This window comes from Notamacropus eugenii, chromosome 2 (genome assembly GCF_028372415.1).
Source record: "Notamacropus eugenii isolate mMacEug1 chromosome 2, mMacEug1.pri_v2, whole genome shotgun sequence".
Taxonomy (NCBI): Eukaryota; Metazoa; Chordata; class Mammalia; order Diprotodontia; family Macropodidae; genus Notamacropus; species Notamacropus eugenii.
The window spans coordinates 500,939,639-500,957,881 of record NC_092873.1 but is presented as its reverse complement, the minus strand read 5'-3'; the positions used below and the strand labels follow the sequence as shown (position 1 = coordinate 500,957,881).

Below are 18,243 nucleotides of genomic sequence, written 5' to 3'. Positions count from 1 at the left end.
GACTTTTGAGAGTCTCTTGGACAGCAAGGACATCAACTTGGTAGATACTTAAAAAAATTAATTCAGGCTATGCACTGGCAGGTCAAATATGGAAGCTAAGTTTAAGTACTTTGGCCACATAGTAAGAAGACAGAACTCATTGGGAAAGACTCTGATGTTGAGAAAGACTGAAGGCAAAAGGAGAAGGGAATGACAGAGGATGAGATGGATAGATAATGTCACAGAAACAATGAACATGAATTTGGACAGACTTTGAGAGATAGCTGTGAATAGAAAGGTTGGGGTGCTAGGGTCCATGGGGTCACAAAGTCAGGCACAACTGAATGACTAAATGACAACAAATAGGTAAATCTGATGTCTTTCATACATTAGTAATGAAAATTAAGTTTTGCATAAGTCATATTTGTACAATATGGAGATTCAATTTAAATTGTATATTTATTAAATACCTATTATACCTACTTTGTATGAGACATGCAGCTAAATTGGTTAATTTTCTGGCAAACTTGGTCACATAGACCTATTGTCCAAGTGGGAAGGGGATGATAAAGTCAGTATGGGAAGTAATCAGAGATTCTCTGGGTTGATCTTATTCTGCAGAATGATGAGTCTCCGGAGATGATGAAGTCCAGAAAAGCAGCCAAGTGAGGACAGATAAGGAGAATTCCATGGGTACTCCTTAAATGGTAGAGGATTCATTTCCAGAAGCCCAATGGCATCCCACTCTCTCTAGCCAGATAAAGGTACAAAGCTTTAAAGAAATACAGGGAGTTTCAGGGACTGTTTTAGTTTTATCTTACCTTACGTGGCATATATTTGCTTTATTTGCTTCTATTCTCCTGACTGTCCACGTTCCCAATATCACCAAAAGTTCAGATTGGACTTATTTCCATTTGGTTTCCCTCTGGGGCCCAAGCTGCCTTCTTTTCATCTCCATGAGGAGATGAAATTAATAAGTTAGAGATGGTACAGAGGCATTCACCAAGGGAGTTAAGTCAGGTTCCATTAAAATTTCCTATCCCAGTCAGTCCTCACAGCTAATGTTAACATTCTGCCAGGTGAAGAAACATTGTGATGGGAGTGGTAGTTGTTAGTAGTAAATGGGAAGAGGAAGAGGAGGGAAGTTAGACATAGTAGTAGTAGTAGTGGTGGTGGTAGTGGTAGTAGTAACAGTAATGGTAGTAGTAGCAGTAGTAGTTGCTCTCAACATTTATATAGCACTTTAAGGTTTGCCAACCTTAAAGCAAGTATACAGACGATGGGTATAAACATCCTTCATAGGCATCATCTCATCTGATGGTTACAACAACTGCAGAAGACAGGTGCACTTACTATTCCCGTCTTACCATCTTCATTTGCCAGGAGCTGCTCTGCTTGATTTCAATGCCATTTTTACGTGTATCATGAAAAAACTCATCATCCTGAAGATTGCTTCAGCTTAGCTACTCATATCTCAACATCTTCAGTTGTCTCTGCCTCTTTGATTGATGGGCTGGAGGGCAGAGTAAAAAACTCTTCCCACAACCTTTATTTATAGAGGGTTCAAAACATTAGCCTTCTCTTCACTTGCCACCAGCAATCTTCTTGATTTTATCTTCATCATCATCTTCCTCATGCCCTTAAGTCAAGCACATAGCCCTCTGGCTCTCTCCCTAACCCTCATCTCTCAGATTCTGTGTACTGTTTTTCCCCATTAGATTACAAGCTCCTTGAGGGCAGACTCTTTTCTTTTCTTTATTTGTATCTCTAGTGCTTAGCACAGTGCCTGACACATAGCAGAAAATTAATAAATGTTTATCATACTGTATTTATAGACAAAAAAATTGAGGATGAAAGAATTTAAGAGATTTTCCCAGGGTCACAAAGCTTGTAATATGTGATTATTGTTGGAAAATTAAGTATTCAAACCAGGTTTCAAACCTAGGTCTTCCTCCAGTTCAGCTATAAGAGCAGCTAAAATAAACTGTCTGTTCTGTTATCGCTCTTCTATTGGGAGCCTTGCACAGGGCACTGTCACCTCCTCTGTGTGCTGTGGATTAGGGATTGGTTATTCTCTCCTCCCTGAGTGTTTCTAGAATGATAGGAAGCTAATTTCTCTAACCTATGCTTTAAGTTTAGGGTAATTTCAGGCACAAAAGACCCAAGGACTCAAAGAATAAAATCAGCACTGTCCTCTTTCAACTCTTGCTCAGAGAATTCATTATTGAGGCCTACAGCTCTCATCCACAAGAAGTTCATGGGAGTTTTATGGCAATTGAGTTGTACTACCAAGGACTCGGGAAGGAAATGGCAAACCAACCCACTATCTTTGCCAAGAAAACCTCACGGACATTATGGTCCATGGGATCATGAAGAGTCAGATATGACTGAACAACACATTAAAGGCTACCCTCTAAAACTAGTAAGTAATTACAACTTAGAGGGTCTTAAAATCAACACTAAGGTTAATATGCTAAATTCTTGATCGTCTCAAAGCTCTACTTAACCTAGACTTTACACTCAGGTGGTAGAAATGAGTCAATGTCTTTATAAAGTTCTCTAACATTGTGCCTTTCTTGAATGTTAATGTCAGACTCATCAGGAAGAAAAGATGGCAGATCCAACTATGTCACTTTCTGCTTAAGAAAAGCAGAAATTTCTAAGAGAAAATGAAAACTCCTCCATGGAGCATTTATAGCCCTTCATGACAACTTGGTATAGATGATCATCATTAGCCAGGCTTTAAGTAGACTGGGAAGTAGAAAGACAAAAAAACAAAAACAAAAAACAAATCCCAAGATTGTAAAAAGTCAGCCAAGCAGAAACCCTGGGTAGAAGATGGAGCCTCTGTTTGCTCTAGAGAATGAGTCACTTGTACTTGCTCCTGAGTGGTTTTCTACATATTCACAAAAGCCTTTGCAGGGCAGTTAAAGCTACACTTGATTGCTTTTTAATCACTACTCAGTGGGAAGCAAATGATTTAGCTCAACTTTGGGTCATCATTTCAAGTCCAGAGGGAACTATTTTGATACAAATGTAGGATCTAAATTATCTTTTCCTCCCACTTCAGGTTCAGGTTTTCTTTTTCACAAGGGTCAATGATTGTTTTTTTCCCTTTATCTCAGCCCGTTGTTTACCCAAGGCTCTCAGAGAAATATTAGCTACTTTTGCTCTTGTAATTTTACAAGTGTGGGAATTCACTCCCCAGACACTGATAGCATCCTCCCTACAACTGAGTAGATAGTAGATAGCTGCCTCCCATGGGTGTAAAAAAGCCCTCCATCCTCGCCTCCACCTCCTAAATCCCTCAATTTCTTTAAGACTCGGCTTAAGCATTATAATCTTCTATATTAAATATTCTTAAGCTCCAGATTGCAAATGATTTCTTTAGCATAATTATTTAACATTGCAATGATCTGCATATTTTACTTTATACATTTCAAAATATTATTCTAAGAAGATGTCCATAGGCTTTGACAGACAGCAAAAAAAAAAGGTTACATAAGTCTTTCTTGATTTCCCCAACTGCTAGAACCTTCCTTCATACCTCTCCCTAGCTTTCTTCATCTGTAAAGCATGGCCTCTAGGGCCTCTCCCTAGGTGATTTCAAATCTATGAGCCCTTCATTTTTTGGTGTCTTGTCTATATTTAACTTATTTGTGAGCATGTTATCTCTCCAGATAGAAAGCTTCTTGAGGGCAAGGACTGGTTTGTTTTTTGTTTCTGTAATCACAATGCCTAGAATAGTCCTTAGTATATAGTAAGTACATAATAAATGCATAATCCTGCATAGAAGGTACATAATACATGCTTGTTGACTAATTTATTGTTAGTTCTTGAGAGCTGTATAGGGTCCTTTTAAATTTATTATTTAGTTTCTAATCTGTACATCCTTATTTATGGACTTGTTTTTCCTGACAGGATATAAGCTCTTTGAGGGCACTGTCTAATTTTTGTCTGTGTAATCCTAGCATCTAGCACAGTGCCTTATCTATAGAGGGCATTTAATAAAAACTTGTTGATTGATTGGTCTTTGAGAACTGCTCCTGACAAAACATTTATCTCACTGTGACCAACCCGGTGATGCACTTTTCCTAACTCACGCAGCCTGGTCCCACACCATCCACATGTTAGGCCCACATTTCTCTTTCCAGTTCTCTTTCCAGGGAGTTTACTCTCCCTCTGGTGGAGTCTTCAACAATGCATGGTAAAGGCCATGCCATGACTAGGTATCAAACAAAGTAGGACTTCTATGGGGGCACTTAGAAAGGGGGTCTCTCAAAAGACAATAAAAGGAATCCAAGTAGATGCTTAGCTACAATTCAACAAGAATTCATAACTGAATCTACTTTCTCTGTCCTCACTAAGCTTTCCCAGAAAGGAAATGAACCATATTTCCTCTTACAGTCTAAAATGTTTGTCACTACAAAATGTCATTATGCACATACAACTCATTTTTTTCCATTAAGCATAACAAATCCTGGTCTCTAAGAAGTAAACAAAGAATAACATTTTGGTAAAGAAGTTTGTGAGAGTGAAGGTCATTGTTAAAGTTCTTTCCCCATACAGCTCTCTTAGAGACAATTTCTACTCCTGTAACATTAAGACTTTCATCTCCTTTTTCCTTAGAGTTTCTAGCAGTTCCAAGCACAGAAAGAATTAATTAGATCTATAAAGTTATTCTTTCCATCACTGATGTTAAAAAATACACTGGCAGGCTGCACGGAAGGGGGCAATTGACTTCTTGTATCTCTGAACATCTAACTTGTCTTTGAAGGATTTTCCATATCCATTTTCAAGAAGTTTTCCATGTTTTGCTGTGGGCCAGGGATATTATGCAACAAGGTGGTGTATGTATAGTGCTGGTCTCAGAGTCCGGAAGACCTGAGTTTGAATTCTGCCTCAAACACTTATTAGTTTTGTGAATTCTGGGAAAATCACTTAACCTCTCAGTCTCATTCTCCTCATCTGTAAAGTGGGGTTAATAATAATACCTATCTCACAGGGTTGTTGTGAGCATCAAATGAGAAAACATGTAAAGTTCTTCTCAAACCTGAAAGAAGTATATAAATGTTATTATTGTTGTGGTTTTTACAGTACATACAGGTCAAGGGACAAGCAGGTGATAAATTTCTTCTTTTTTTTTAAGGCAATCAGAGTTAAGTGACTTGCCCAAGGTCACACAGCTAGTAAGTATCTGAGGCAGATTTGAACTTAGATCCACCTGATTCCAGGGCCAGTGCTCTATCCATTGAGCCACCTGGCTGCTCCTAGTGATAAATTTCTTCATGAAAGTTGCCAATAGTTTAAGTAGCCAATTATAGAAAACAAAAAAGAATTTAGAGGAACAGCCTACAGACATATATAACTCGGCTTCCACGGGCAAGAAGTCCAAACTTACAGAGACTAGGTAAGGCAGGTCTTCCCCATCTATTTGGGGACAAGGAGGACAACTGAGACCCTGAACTCAAATGTGTGACTTTACATTGAATTCTACTGACTTTCTCCAGGTAGGAGAGTACAATGTATGTTCCAGAGCAGCGTGTAACACGGTTCTACCAGGTCACAGAGCATGTGGATAATGTGAGAAATGTCTGTAATGTGTAGAGGAATGTCAGCTTGGGGAAATCTGGGTATGCTAGGGGAGGTATATGCTCTTTAATCAGGAGCCAATAAGGATCCACTGAAGATTATGGAGCAGAGAAGTAATTAGATCTATAAATCTAGAAATAAATTAGGTGTATAAATATAAAACAATTATATATAATATATAAAATATATGTAACATAACTATATAAATATGATTAGATCTATAAAATAAGACAAACTCTTCTGGCAGAGGTAAGAAGGATATACTGGAGGAGGCAGGGAAAGGAGGCTGGAGGGCTTTTAAAGAAGCATTTGCAAAAGTCTAGGTAGGTGATACCGAAACTTCATCTAATGATGGAATGAGGCTGGTAGTGGGATAGATGGGAGGCTGCAGATGGGATCAAATGGGAATCTGACTGAATGTGAGACGTTAACAGATGGAAGAAGCCTTAAATAAGAACCCAAGACTGGAGACAAAGGGTTAGTGTGGCACAGTGAAAATATCACTGGATTTTCAGCCAAAGGTTCTGGGTTGAAATGTCAGCTTTGTTTATTTGACCTTGGACAGGTCATTTAAATCTCAGTATCTTAAGGAGGGTGTTGAACCTGAGGCAAAATCATGGGGTAGAATGAGCCTCAGTCTGGGAGAGGGGCTCAGGTTCACATCTCAGCACTTCCTAGCTCAGAGGCCCTAAGCAAGTCACTTTACTTCTCAACTTCAGCCTCAGTTTCCTCCTCTGTAGAATAAGAGGGCTAGATTAAATAACATCTAAGATCCCTTCCAATTCTAAACCTATGAACTGGTGTTAGAATTTGAATCCAAGTTCTTCTGACTTCCATTCCCATTTAAAGGATCACCAGCCACAAATAGTAGTAGGTGGTATGTCATTCTGGGGAGCAGATCTGTGCTTTCACCCAAAGAACAACACCAACTATCTACAAAAAGTTCTATCAGCTTACATAACCCAAAATCTTGGGGAAGTGCCACTGAGAGATTATGTAGCTGAACCAGGGTCCCACAACCAGGTTGTGTTAGAAGGACTTGAACCCAGACTTTCCTGACCTGGAGGTTGAATGTCTCCGAGTAGTAATGGTAATTACAAAACAACCACTGACATTCAGATAGCATTTGAAAGTCTGAAAAACATTTTAACAACCACATCTCATTAGTAGCTATCAGATGCTGCAGTTCTGGAGAAGGTCTATCCCACCTCAGCGAGGCAGCAATGCCCAGGCAGGAAACGTTGATCTTTGACCACCTCTGTGTCCCTCAACAGAAAAGGACCTAAGAGGTTACTTCAAGCCCTAAGACCAAAGTTGGGGGTTAAGGGAATGGGAAAAGGGGTGGAAAGGGGAGACTGAAGAAATAGCTGCTTTTCTCCTCAATTTGTCCCAGGTGCTTCACCAATCAGAAGACAAACCTAAAGATAGGCACAAAATATCATCTATTTACAAAAGGAGTCAAGTGTCACTCCCAACTCACCAACCAAGAGGGCAGAGAACTACCTTGTAAAGGTGGGGAATATGGACCTATGATTCTACTGACTTGGGAGCTCCCGGGTGAGGTAACTCTTTCTACCAATGTAGCCTTGCACCTTCTCTACAACTTAACAGATGGCTCTGGAGGAGAAAGTGAGGCTGATGACTTTTTACAGCCCTCCCTCACTTAAATCCGATTCATTTGCAGGTCTGGGCATCACCTCCTTGATGTCATGGTCCTCGTTGAGAATGAAGCACAAACAACAACAGCCTTAGTGAATTGCCTAAAGCAGTAAGAGGTAAAGGGTCATATAGCCACTATACGTGAGAGGCCAGACTGGAGTCTTCTCAGTTTTGAAACCAGCTCTCTATCCATTACACCACACTGCTTCTTCTAGAGGCTTTACCTAAGTAAGAACAAACTAACCTCATTTGAAGAAAACAGAAATGCGTCTTATCCTAATTACAAGAAAGCACACATAAGTATATAATTAACCCCTTCCAAAGTCTCCTGTCATCCTAGGGTGGAGCTGTCCCACGGCTCTTAAGGGCTACTCTATCAGCAAAGCACTAATCCCAGTGGTTTCTTATGAGATGGAGAGGTCTTAAGTACTAGCCACGTGATAGACCGCCTACTTGTCATCTGAGGTAGTACCAGCCTAGCTAAATTCATGGAGGCTCCCTCTCCAAAGGGTTGGCCACCAACTAATAAATATATCAGTCTACTTTTCAATCAGTTCACATACAACTATCTACTAAGGAATTATGAAGGGTAATCATGTGAGTTCAAGGACTGCTCACATCCCGAGAATCATGGGAGTATCCATATGTTTATATATTTGCATATACAAATATATATTTGAATTTGCATGCCATTTACATGGTAGTTTGGTGTTTTTTTCCATAAGATATCTTCCTGAGACTACCATGACTATTAATCATTGTCTTAGAAGAGAAAATGGTGAACAGATCACAGAGGTTCTTATAGCTGGAAAGAACTCAGAGAAAACCATCTAATCTCACCATTGGATAGATAAACTGAGGCCTAGAAAATTAAGAGTCTTAACATCTAGTTAACAGCAGAGCCAGGCCTACCACCTGGCCTCCTGACTCCATGAAGGACTCATTTGACTATATCATAATAATATATCTTCTATATCCTAATAATAAATCTTGGACACTTCAGACCTACAAAGTAATGACTTCAAATTATGTGTCTTCATAGACATTTTTTTAAGTTTAGAGGGACAGTATTCTATCATTAGTAAGTTAATATCAGATTTAAATAACTCGTAAGGCAAAAAAAAACCCTTAATACCACAGAAAAGTATAATTTTAGAGTTGGAAGGGGCCTTTGAGGTCATCAAATATAACCCTCCACTAAATTCCTGTCTTAAGAGATGATGAGCAAGGTGTAATGGGCACCCTCATAAGTATACCACGTGGACACATCCAACAACACGGAAGTTACTACCTACAAAACAACCTATTTTCACTGTTTGACACTTCTGGCTGTTAGCATGTTCTTTCTTATGCTGAACTGAGCTGAAATCTGCCTCCTATAATTGTCACTATCGGGTTTTCATTCTGCCCACTGCACTAAAACAGATTCCCTTTTGTTCTTCAAACATATGAAAGAACTCCTCTTCTAAAGGTCTCCAGTTTTTGACTGAACGACTAACTCCTCAGTCTTTGCTGTCCTAAGTTCCAACAACTGAGCCTAGGAAGATGAGGCTTTCATATCCCTCATCATTCTGGTCATCCTTCAGTGAATTCACCCTCTAGTTTGTCATATGCTGGTATTTTTCATCTCATTTCTTCCCTATCCCCCTCAAAATTTTTGAGTGGGTATTTATCATAGCACTTCCTGTAAAAACCTTCAAAGTCTTTTAGGACAATGTGTCATTTCATTCTTGACATCACCAACATTTGTCTGAAAAACCAGTTGCTGGACTTATGGATGAACAATAGTTTGTTTTTCAAATGAAGCAGGAAATGTGTTTTGTTTTTTTAAAAATAAGACTTAAGGTACAAAATATAGGATACAAAAAAAACCAAAACATAAAAGATACAAGCAGCCCAAAGTCCAAAGTTTTCCTTACAAGTAGTAATTCTCCATTTCTTGACACTGAGGAAATAAAATAAAAAAATCTGTTCTGTTGCGGCTTGACAATGGTCCATTATGACAATACAGACAACAACCCCCAAAAGTGGTTGAGGAACAGATGGAAGAGGATCAGGAAAAATTTATCATTTCAATTTTAAGGTTCACTGATATTTTGAAACAAAACATTCTGCCACAGTCATAAAATAGTCTTGGCTGGTCAATATCATGTTTTATGTCTCAGCTCAGGAACTAAGGAGAAAGACAAATTAGAACTGCTTCCTAGATCAGAAGCAATAACATATTTGGAAGTGATGGACAGAAAACAGATCCAAAAATAAAAGTATTATATGTGATATAATGGCCAGGGATGTTTCTTTCTTGAATATGGTGAGAGGTCAAAAAAGGTTTTGCCGGCTTTTTTTTTTTTGTATAAAAAAGCTTCAACACTATGCATGGATCCCTTCCTACAAATATTGCACCTTCATCCTGAATCCTTTATGTAAGATGACAGCTTGTACCATTTGGATTCAGAAGGAGACGGTAAGATGAGGTTAAGCCCTTTCCTATTAGTCTAATCTGAAATAAACATTTTTCAAATGAAAAGGATCATGACCTCATGTTCTTTATTTTCTTCTCACATCCATATTCTACTTGTTCCTAGAATTCCTTTTATGAAATGGTGTCCAAATTCAATTCAGTGCTTAGTAAAGATTTTTAATGGTAACAATGGTAGCAATCATGATCTCAGTAAAAGCAAAAGCCAAAGCCCTCATTGAAATAGACAATCTGGGAAACTACATTTTGCTAAAAGACAATGAAGAACTATCGTAGACAAATGAAGCAATATCAATACTAAACATGTATGTACCAAATGGCAGAGCATTCAAATTCTTAAAGGAGAAATTAAATGAGTTACAGGAGGAAACAGACAGCAAAATTATAATAATGGGGAACTTAAACGTCTCATCTCAGAGCTAGATAAATCTAACCATAAAATAAATAAGAACTTAAAGGAAAGAATTGAATCATAGAAACATTAGGCTCTGAAGAAAATTGAATGGGAATAGAAAGTTGTATACCTTTTTCTCAGCTATTCATAGCACCTTCACAGAAACTGACTCTGTCTTAGGGCCTAAAAACTTGATAAGCAAATGCAGAAGAGCAGAAATACTAAATGTACTTTTTCCAGACCATAATGTAATAAAAATTACACTCAATAAAGGACCTTGGGAGGAAAGATTAAAAATTAATGTGAAACTAAATAATCTAATCCTAAAGAATGAGTGGTCCAAAGAACAAATCATAGAAACAATCAATAATTTCATAAAAGAAAACGGAAACAATGATACAACAAACCAAAATTTGTGGGATATAGCCAAAGGAGTACTTAAGGGAAATTTTATATCTCTAAATGCTTATATCAATAAAACAGAGAAAGAACAGATCAATAAATTGGGCACGCAACTAAAAAAAATAAACTAAAAAAAGAACAAATTAAAAATCCCCAATTAAATAACAAATTGGAAATAATCAAAATAAAGGAGAGATTAATAAAACTGAAAGAAAATCACTGAACTAATAAATAAAACTAGGAGCTAGTTTTATGGAAAAAAACCCCCAATGAAATAGATAAACCTTAGGTTAATTTGATTAAAAGAAAATCAAATTATTGGTATGAAAAATATGAATGTACCACTAATGAAGAGGAAAGTAAAACAATTCTTAGGAGTCATTTTGCTTAATTGTATATAAAATAAAAATGACAATCTAAATGAAATATATGAATATTTTCAAAAATATAAATTGTCCAATTTAACAGAAGAGGAAATAGATTACTTAAATGACTCTATCTTAGAAAAAGAAATTGAACAAGCCATCAATGAGCTCCCAAAGAAATAATTCCCAGACCTAGATGGATTTACAAGTGAATTCTACCAAACATTTAAAGAATAATTAATGCTAATACTATATAAACCATTTGGAAACATAGGTAAAGAAGGAGTGCTATCAAAATCCTCATATGATACAAATATGGTTTTGATACCTAAACCATGAAAAGCAAAAACAGAGAAAGAAAACTATAGACCAGTTTCCCTAATGAACACTGATGTAAAAATTTAAAATAAAATTAGTAAGGATATTACAGCACATTACCACCAGGATCATATGCCATGACCAGGTGAGATTTATTCAAGGAATGCAGGGCTAGTTCAATATTAGGAAAACTATCAGCATAATTTAGTATAGCAATAACAAAAACCATATGATTATCTCAATAGATGCAGAAAAAACTTTTGACAAAATATAGTACTCATTTCTATTAAAAAACACTAGAAACCACAGGAATAAATGGAACCTTTCTTAAAATAAATAGCATCTGTCTAAAACCAAGAGTAAGCATTATGTGTAATAGGTATAAACTAGAAGCCTTTCCAAAAAGATCAGGGGTACAAAGCAAGGAAGTCCAACATCATCACTATTATTAAGCATTATATTAGAGGTGTTAGCAGCTCGGCCTTTACGTTCTCTGCAACATACAGTCTTTGAGGGTAGCCTAAGACACTGAGAAGAGATTTGACCAAGGTCACACAACCAGGAGCTGTCAGGGGGGTGGGTCTTGAACCAAGGTCTTCCTGGCTCTGAGTCTAGCTCTCTATGCTTCTGAAGCACTTGACACAAATAAAGTAGTGTGTAATGTGGGAGGAAGGAATCATTACTTCTGACTTTACAGACATCAGGGAAGGCATTTTTATAGCTTGGACCATACTTTACCTCATATTACACAATTTCAGTGCTGGAAGGGACTTCAGAGGTCCTCGGATCTAACCGAACAAAAATCCCTTGCATCACACTGCTGATAAGCGGTAGTTCAGGCTTTGCTTGAAGATACATGGTTGGGAACAAGCAACTAACTCCCCAAGGCCATTCATTCTATTTTGGGATAGTTCTAATTACTAGGAAGTATCTGAGTAGTGGCAGCTAGGTGGATAGAGCATGGAGCTTGGAATCAAGAAGACTCATCTTCCTGAGTTCAAATCTGGCCTCAGATACTTACTAGCTGTGTGACCCTGGGCAAGTCCCTTAACCTATTTACCTCTTTTTCCCATCTGTAAAATGAACTGGAGAGGCAATGGCATACCACTCCACTCCAGTATTTTTGCCAAGAAAACCTCAAAGAGGGTCATGAAGAGTCAGACACGATTGAACAACAACATCTGAGTAGTAACCTAAATAACAACCTCTAATTTTCTGGCCCTGACTTTTCTCTGAAAGACTGTCTCTGCTCAGAGACACCTCCCTCTCTCTTGTATTTTCTGGAACCCAAATATCTGGAATTATCTATGCCTAGAACATTCCAGGCTAGATACTTCTACGTCTCTTGCAACTTTCCCTGATTAGTGTCTTCCTGCTTGTGACCCCAGAAGTGGGAAACCATTTGGACACTCTAGAATAAGCCAGACTCCCTGAATCTCACCCCCAAACCGAACCCTCCTTCTGTATCAGGGGCAGTTCTGGGACACTGGGACAGCTTTTGAAGGGCCTCCCCCTGCTGTCTTGGTTCTTCCTGCTGGGGCTAACAAGAAGAAATCTAACCTCTCTTCTGATAGAACCCCTTCAGATACTTGGGAGACAGATAATTATGGCCCTTCCTAAGTCTATCCCTCTCCAGTCTGTTCTTCTTTCCCACTTCCTTCAACCAATGACCATATGGCATGACCCCAAGGTCCTTCACCATCCTGTTTTTCCCTTCTGTGGATGATCAATCTCCAGTTTAATTATCTTTTTTTTACAAGATGCAACTATGGGTATATACTACGTATCTTATGTATTGTATATATAGGCAAATAAAATTCATCTCAGTAGAGCATCAACTAAGCTCCTTGTAAATCTGTGGAGGTTATACCACTTTCCATCCAACTTAGCATTGAACCTTGCACAAAGGAAGGCCTGAATAAATGTTTCTTACACTGAAGGCTCCATGGAAGAGGTGACATTTGACCTGCACCTTGATGGGTAGAGAGGTTTTCAACAGATACCCACATTTAGTGGGTAGGGTTTTAGGGAATGGCATGAAGAAAGGCATGATGGGGGAAAGGGAGACCCTTTGAAAGAATGGTGAACCTTATGCAGTTTGGCTTAATGATGAATTATGTGGTAGGGGAAAGGCTTGGAAGAGAATATAAGGAGAAACTAGGCTGTGCAGGGCTTTGAACTCCCAGTTTAGGAACTTCAAGCATCTGTTAGGTGTCAGAATTCTCTTCTTCCTCCTCCTCATCTGATAATATGATTTAAAAATTTTAATTAACAAAATTAGAATTAAATTAACAATTGAAAGGTGGCATAGTGGATACAGCACTGGACCTGCAGTCAGGAAGACTCATCTTCCTTAGTTTGAATCTTGCTTCAGACAATTACTAGCTATATGACCCTGGGCAAGTCATTTAACTCTGCCTCAGTTTCTTCATCTGTAAAATGAGCTGGAGAAGGAAATGGCAAACCACTGCAGTATTTTTGCCAAGTTTGAGGTATGAAGAGTTAGACATGGGTGAAAAATGTCTCATCAACAACAATTTTTAAAAAAGCCAAATTTTCCTCTTCCAGGAGAACTGCTCTCTTCTCTGGAGATGTCAGTGGGTTTATGTTTTGATCCAGTAGGAATATCTTTCAAAAATGTTTTGTTTGTTCTGGCAATTTCTAATTACCATTCATACAGGGCTTTATTCTCAACTGTATCAAACTAGACAGCATACTATAATGATAAGACTTTTGGACCTAGGATGAGAAGATCTAGTTTCATGTCCTTGCTTTGACACTCGCTAGCTGTGGGACTCTGGCAAAGTCTTTTAACTACTCTGAGCCTCTGTTTGCTCATCTCTAAAATGGGAACAATAATAACTGCCCAAACAATGTTCCTATGAGAAAAGGAACTTGTATTATCTTAAAGTACTGTGTAAATGTGAGTTCTCATCATTGAGGTAAACAGCTGCAACAGAGAAGCTTATCAGCTGTCACTGAGGCACTGTTTAGTTACCAAAGAAGTTCATTTCTTTGGAGGAAAAGGGATTACAGTTTACTTCCATTCTAGCTTTAACTCCGCACATCCCAGAGCTCTCCATTACCACGTCAGGCTACAGGAAGTACTCACACAGCCCAGGACGGAAAATTAATTGCCAAACCATAAGTGACAAATGAGGATCATAGATCTGAAGGCTGAAGAGACCTTTCAAAACTCATCTAGTCCAGCACTCTCATTTCATAGATGAGGAATCATGGGAGGATAGGTGAAATAACAAGAATTTGTGGAGTGCCTACTATGTGCCAGGCACTATGTCAGGTCCTGGGGATACAAAGAGAGGCAAGAAACAGTCTCAAGGAGCTCAGTGTAATAGGAGAGGCGCCTCGCAAACAACCAGTTAAAAATAAGATACACACACAACCACACACACACACACACATATATGACATGATTTGGAGATAATTAACAGAGGAAAGGCACTAGAATTAAGAGGCATTAATTAATTAAGGGGCATTGGGTAAAGCTTCTTGTAGAAGGTAGGATTTTAATTGCAACTTGAAAGAAGCTAGGAGGTGGAGTCATTGTCTCATAGTGATAGTAGCAGTAGTAACAGTAGCAGTAGCAGTAGCCTTAATAGTGATGGTGGTGTGGGGGTAGTAGTGGTAGTTGGTTGGCTGGCTGTTGTCCTTCGTTCTCAAAGAGGACCAAAATGAAACCACTATATTAGAGTTAAGTTTTAATGTGTCTAACTGGCTGAGCAAACCAATACAAGCTCAGAATACTCTACCACAGGTCAGCCACAAATAGTCCATGTGAACATTTGAGGTGCATTCTCTAAATCTGCACATCTCATGTTTCTTTTGAGCTACTTCATTTCATCTTTGCTCACAGGGCACAGCACCTTCTCTGATGTGGGTACGCCACACTGAGCGGTCCTCTGCTAGTGTCTCTCATGTCACACCATCAGTTCCAAACTTCTTAAGAGAAACCTTGAGTGTGTCCTTTGTATCGCTTCTTCTGGCCACCATGGGATCACCTGGGCTGTGTGAATTCTCCATAACATAGTCTTTTTGGCAAGCGTATGTTTAGCATTCAAGCCACATGGCCGGCCCATCGGAGTCATGCTCTCTGCAGTAGAGAGTGGTGCTGGTAGTCAGGATAACCGAAGTAGTAAAAGTCGCAGCAGTAACAGCAATACTGATAGCATGACAATAACAGTAGCTAACACTTACGTAGAACACACTATACGTGATGCTCTGTGCTCATCACTGGAATTATTATCTCCTTTCACCCTCACAACAGTCCTGGGAACTAGTCCCATTTTAGAGATAAGGAAACTGAAGCAGACAGAGGTAAAGTGAGTCACCAAGAGTCATTCACCTAAGTATCTGAGGCCAGATTTGAACTCAAGTCTTCCTGACTCCATAGACTCCAGGTCTAGCATTCTGTCTACAAAGATGTAACTGAAATCTTGGTCTTCTGACTCCAGAGCCAGTATTCTATCCACAGTATCGATTGCAGAGAAGAAATAGTGTAAAGCCTACCAAATACATATGTAACTGAAAAAGACAAAGATGAGCCTATCATGGAGTGAGAGCACAGGATAAGTGACAGTCAATCCCCATGTTTATTTGAATCCACACAACTTCAAGAGAATGCAGAGAAGGTCCTCTGTCACACTGGGTGGACCCCTTGTGACAAACTTATAGGAAGTCCAGGAAGAGATTCAGAAGAGGCTAGGCAGTCATGGATGGGCCATGACCACATCACTGAAGTGACAAGTCCATCAGGATTATCTTGTGCTTTGGTAATCCCAGAACCGGTAGAGAGAAAGAAAGAAGAAGGGTTGAAAGGACAAAATACCAGTTATGAAATTGTTTACAACTTCAGGATTGCAGACTTTTTAGGAAAGAGGAAAAAAAAAGAGCACAAGGAAAATATTTGCTGATTCTAAGGGGAAAAGCTTCATCTTCTCTTTTCCCCCTGGGAAATCTGGTTTGCTTTGTACATGGCTGATTCAGATCCCAGAATGTGGTTTTATTTCTTAAGTATCTGAAACTCACAAATGAAACATTTTCTGCTATTATGTCTTCTCTTCAAGGAATCCGTTTTTTCTCTATCAGGCAAACATAAAAGCAAGTTGTGAAAAAAAAATGACCACCATTCAGCTAAGCAGAAGTAATTGGGGAAATAAAAAATGATCATGAATCAGATAAGCAAAGGTGAATTGGGGGAAAAAATCTAGCATGATGAGAGTATACCAGAGTAAACACAGTTGTCATGGGATTGAAAGGCTGTGTTGTAAAGTATAGTTATTTTCCGCTTCTCCATCATTAATCTCGCCTCAGTGGCTACTTGTTAATGTTTCAATTTTATTTAGGATCCAAGACTAATAGACATGCCTTGTTGGAATTCTTAAAAGCAACAGAGAAATGGGAACCAATGAAAAAAAATTCCTTTCGATTTTTTTAAGGAAATGCTTCCATCAATAACATTTTTTCTATTTTTTTTCTTTTGGATGTGACAAAACCAAATGTGGATGCTTTGGCTCTAGCACATAGTTTCCCCCAATTAGTGATAATGCGAAAATCACTGACACCTGATTCTCCCTTTATGGAACTGATGATAGAAGAAAAAGAAGCATCAGGAAAGAAAATGTGCTATTTTGTTTTTTAAATAACAATTCTTAATAATTAATAAGCATTTCTCTTCTTTCCTTATCATGGGTCACTGCCTTCCTCATTAAGGGGGGGAAAAAGGGGAAACAAAAACAAGACTCTTGGGATAAATATTCACTCAACAAATTATTTTGGAGAGGCAAAACCAAAAACCCAAGACAGGTTCCAAATTTGATATTAATTTAATGGAATCTTTCTTCCAAATGAGCCATTAGATGGCAAGATTTGATTTCCTCAAGTCATTATTTTGTCATTATGAAGCTGAATAAATTTTAATCACATCTGGTGCTTCGATCAAATGATTCACTCCAGGGACTGGTTTTGAAGGGAGTCAAATGCCCCCTTCGGGGAGTGCTGTGTTCATTATCTTTATAGGAGTGCAATTTCACTGCTAAAAGAGACCACAGAGGTCCAACTCCTTTCTGAACAAAAATCTGTCCTACATATTCCCTTTACAACATTACTTGTTTGCATGCACTCAATCCAGTTTCCACCTTAAGCCCTCCCACGAGGGACCTCGCTGCAGCCTCCACTTTTGGATACTTCTATGGTTACTAAACCAACTTCTCCATGATCTGCATTCTTTGATCCTGACTCTGCCCTCTGGGTCCGAGCAGAAATGATTCTTATACATCTATGAATAGCCTTTCCAATATTGAAGACATCTATCTAGCATTCCTCCACTGAGTCTTTCTTTTTTCTTTGCTACAGTCAAAAAATCCCAGGTTTCTTCAAGTTCCATGCCTGAGGGGTGGGGATGGGGTCTTCCCTCTTCACACACCTCTTGGTTTTCTTCAAGTCCCAGCTAAAACCCTACCTTCTGCAAGAAGCCTTTCCCGATTCCCCATAATGATCTTCTCCACTGGCTGTCTATCTTGTTTGTAACAGTTGTTTTCATGTTGTCTCCCTCATTTGACTGTGAGATCCTTGAGAGCAGGGACAAGTTTTTTTGCCTTTCTTGATATGACTAACACTTACCACAGAGCTTGAAAGACAGTGGGTGCTTAATAAATGTGTTCAGTGGATGTGAAGTAATTCTCACACCACAAGTTTCCAGTATTATCCATAACCTTCTCTGCACATGGCCCCTTCTCCTCATTGTCCTTCCTGATGTCTGGCACCCAGAAGCGAACACTGAGCTCCAGGTACTAATCGCCTGACTGAATGATTGACTGCCAAGGACAGAGTACACCAGGCTTACTACTGCCCTAGGCCTAACCACTGCAATTACATTAGCTTCTTTGTCCAGATAGATCACACTGCGGACTCATGGTCAAAGTTTGCCATTCACTAAAAGATTTTTTTCAGAAAATTTTCAGGGGTGGGGAACCATTTGTTTTCACAAAATCAACTTCATATGTATAAGACTCTATCTTTATTATATTTCTTTTTAC

At 38.7% G+C, this 18,243-nt stretch overlaps 1 protein-coding gene across 3 annotated transcripts in view; it reads right to left on the bottom strand.

Moving 5' to 3' along the window:
• Positions 1-18,243, bottom strand: part of LRRC8C (leucine rich repeat containing 8 VRAC subunit C) — a 121,776-nt gene that overhangs the window by 41,494 nt on the left and 62,039 nt on the right. The window lies entirely within an intron of this gene.